The following is a 3,955-nucleotide window of genomic DNA, read 5'->3' as shown; positions in this document are numbered from 1 at the left end:
GAGGAGCAGTTCACCATAGTCCTCAGAAATCCACCAGAGTTTAAAACGCCAACCCAAATAAAGAGGAAGTAAACAGACATCCGGCCAAAACGAGGTTAATCCAGCAAAATCTCCGGCAGCACCAGAGCAATCCAGGAACATCATGGATATAGACTAGGCATATCTTATCTTTCATGCTGTTGCTGCATCAGTATGAGCTCAACCTTAAAGCCTTTAGAAAACAATAAGTGTACCCAAAAAGGAGCTGTGAAACGAATATCATTGACTGTAGCACCTTGGCACTAAAAGCAATTACTGCTTAAATTCTCCTTGCTGTAACCCCTGACATATTAAGAAGAAAGCAAAGCTCAGCTTTCTGCATTAATATGCAGAGAAGTTCTCCCAGTCACGATGACACTAGAATATGAATATATGCCAGTAAAATAAATAGTTTGAAAGGAAATTTGCTGTTTTTATATGTAATTTGTACATTCATAAATGTTTAATTTAGAAAGAAATTCAAATATGGACAATAAGGTTTAATTGAGGTGAGCAAGCACCAAAGGACAGTTGGAGTGAAACTTGAGAGACTCTTCAGTCATTTAAAACACACTGCTGACTTACTCCCCTTAACCTCTGTTAATGGGACAGTAATTTCCCAAATTGCCACAAATGACTACCCTGGAAAGCTAGAGTTCTCGTGAGAGCACAATTTCAATTTGCTCAGCGAGTTTCTCTGGCATAGAGTAATGCTCCTTATTAACTATACCCTTGTAGCCGAGCTGCACCAATCACATCGGTGTATCTGATAGACGGGCCAGAGGCGAGCTGAACAGATGCCGACCGCTGGTAGCTAAGCGTATGGGGCTCTGGATACGTCACCCTGAGTGTTGTGATTGGTCCTAGTGTTATCCAATTGCGTGCAGTGAGATTTCAAATGCACGCTTGGTGCCGCTCCTCACGATGGGCGACTTTCATTACTCGATGCCAGACCCTTAATCTTTTGGATTTGGGTGGTGTTTATATTGTTGTAAGGCAGTTGTTAAGGGAATTAGAAACGGCTGGTAAAGTTGCAAATGTGTTTTAAATGAAGTCTGTGATTGAAGGGCAATAGGCCTTGTGGGTCGTATACGTGTGTTTTTATAATGGTTCTAACAACGGCAGACATGTTAGTTGATTTATTTCTTTTTCCATTCTTAAACAGTCTCCTCTGGCCACTGCTAATCTAAGGTACCAATCATCATCGTGGAGGGCTTTGAGCGGAAGGTCAGCCGATTTCAGCGCACGTGGCTGCGCCTGCTACGGAGCCTAAGCAGCATTACTTTGAAGTCCTGCTCTACCAGTTGACACCAAGGTCTCCTCAGCAGGGGTAGAGGTCAGAACAGGAAGGAAGTGGCACGCCCAGGATGCAGTGGAACAAGCGGAAGCCTTACTGCTGGCCGTAAGATAAACCCGGCTTAGAACTTTGGAAGGTGGAGCCACACCAGTTTAAGTTCTTGGTCCAGTCTATGATGTCCACCCCAGCCAAGCTGTTCACCTGGGGCCTGGTGGACTCACCTGCTTGCCAACTCTGCCAGAAAAGGGGACAATTAGAGCATATCCTCAGCTGCTGCTCAAAGACCTTGGGAGATGGGCGTATTATACTTTGCATTTGTAATTGTCTTTTTTATAGTGTTTTTATAGTGAATGCTGTAGTTAAACTCTGGATTTCAGTTGCCACCCTACCACTCCAAATGTTAGGCTGGAAATGAGTAGACACTACTGCTGTAAAGCCAACCAGTTGGGAGCAGCCATCACAAACAATAGCAAATAGACAAGATTACTGACATATTGAAAACAGCAAAGCGAAGCATTGAGAACTTTGTAAGTGTACAGACAGTTTATTAAAAAGAACGCTGTGTAACCAGTAACATAGCTCAAGCACGGTGTTCAACTAGTTATGATTGTTTTCCCAAGATGGTGCCTGCCTGTATACTGAACGGTACTGTCTTTATAAACCTAAAAAAAACTATTTTTAATATTCTAAAGTCTGTACATTTACAAGTTCTCAATGCTTCGGTGTACATGCAGGGTAGTGATGGTCAAATGAAGCTTCGCAAACCACTGTCTTTATTTTCTGAGCTCACAAGATGATGCTCTCTGTTCAACAAAGGGTTGAAAACACACTGAATTGTCATTACTTTAACCTTTTTTCTTTGAACAGAGAGCGCCATCTAGTGAGCTCAGAAAATAAAGACAGTGATTCGCGAAGCTTCATTTGACCATCACCAATGTAAGGACCCTCATTATGAGGCCGTGGAAGTGTGGTGCTATTTGGAGCCTTGTTAGTGGTATAGAAAAATACTGATTTCTTGCTTTCACATATCCCAACGACTAGACTAAGCTAATTGGGGCTTTTCACTAAAACTGGTCCCATTCAATTAGCAGGAAAACAAGACTCGACTCGGTACCCATGTGTTATCAACTCGTAGGTTAATTTTGTGCCGGAGTTTTCCTTTAATACTGGACCAATTTTAAAGATTTTTCAAGGTTGGAAAAAAAACAAAGTGACCCTTTTCATTTTAATTTTACTATTTGGCAAGTGAGATAATTGATTTACTAGCCCGACATGGCATTTTACTTGCCCCAGGCAATCATGGTTGAACCCTGGTAATATGATACAGCACTACTACTGTTACTACAGTCTATCCCTGACTCATGTTGTTTCTTTGGGGTTAACTACTTGTTTTTCTTTGGCACACTCACTCCTGGCATCCTTCTTCTGAACATTTGCCAGATCCATTGATTTTCAATCTTAAATTTAAGTATTGTAGTTCCTGGGTTTGCTTTCAACAGCACGCTCTCAGTCATAACAGTTTAAATCGACCATCACTGTCAATTCCAGCAGCAAAGAAAAAAAAAAAAAAGAATTGAGAGAAAGATTTCTTGTTTGTGATGAGCCACAAGCCAGATGGCTGCGGTCCTGATAAAAGGTTGTAAATGTCATTGGAGAGGATAGGAAACAAGCAAATTAACAACAAACACACAGAAGACAATCTGATGACTTGGGCTCCTGAAATACTAATGAGACACAACAGAGATGACTTGTCTATTATTTGGAAAACATGACACACCATATTGAAGAGATTACTTTCTTTTTTTTGTGCGTGGGGGACATTTTGGCAGCTCTGGTTTTTGTGTGTGTGTTTTGGAGGAAGGCAACCCCACGTCACGCTGCGGTGGCCAATCATTAAACCGGCGATCAGACATGTCAGTTATTTTTGAGGTGGTGTGAGGGTCCAGTACTGTCATCAGGAAACATCACTGCCTCTATCGCTGCAACAAGAAAGTTTTAAAACCCCAAACACAAGCACTGAACTGCCTGGGAGTTTGCTGTCTCTTTTCTTTCTTACGCTAAGAAACGTCAAGATTTATAAATTAACTGATGTAAACAGTAACAGTGAAATATAAAGTCTTCCTGTGCTACATTCGGGGGTTAAAGAACATAACAGAACATCACACAAATTGGCCGTTTCAGTGACACTACAACCACTGCACAACCCTGCGGTTTAAATATTTCATATAACGCAACAATTTGCGGAGGCACGAAAGCAGCAAATTTTGTGTTCTATGCATGATTTGTGCCGCCGCCACGAATTTGCGTCTTAATTGTGTTTTTTGCATTGACTTTGTGTATGATTGCACCGCCTAATTTGAGAGAAAACGCCTCGGTGTGACTGCACCACGAGTCCTTTATCTTTTCACGAGTCTTCATAATGATGGGATTCCTTCGAGACATACACAAGAACACATCAACACAGGGAAGCCCAGTGCTTCCTCAGCTGTGTGACATTTGGTGCAGTGCTCACATATTTCAGTTAGAACCTGTGTGTATTTCACCTCGGAGCACACAGAGCAATCTTTCTGAGGAAATTCAACTAATTATTTTGTGTCTCGGCAAGAGAAATCAATTGCAGTTCAAACAATAATTTATTTA

The 3,955-nt window shown here is 41.6% G+C and overlaps 1 long non-coding RNA gene across 1 annotated transcript in view; it reads right to left on the bottom strand.

The window, feature by feature from the left end:
• The window catches only part of LOC116669642 (uncharacterized), a 16,669-nt gene extending 13,212 nt beyond the window's left edge, over nt 1-3,457 (bottom strand). Inside the window, exon 1 of the long non-coding RNA XR_004326828.1 lies at nt 3,446-3,457. This is a non-coding gene — a long non-coding RNA (uncharacterized LOC116669642). The remainder of the gene's footprint in view (nt 1-3,445) is intronic.
• Between the last annotated feature and the right edge of the window lie 498 nt (nt 3,458-3,955).

Source organism: Etheostoma spectabile, chromosome 20, assembly GCF_008692095.1.
Source record: "Etheostoma spectabile isolate EspeVRDwgs_2016 chromosome 20, UIUC_Espe_1.0, whole genome shotgun sequence".
Classification (NCBI taxonomy): domain Eukaryota; kingdom Metazoa; phylum Chordata; class Actinopteri; order Perciformes; family Percidae; genus Etheostoma; species Etheostoma spectabile.
The sequence above is the reverse complement of the archived record's forward strand: the minus strand, read 5'-3'. Positions and strand labels throughout refer to the sequence as shown.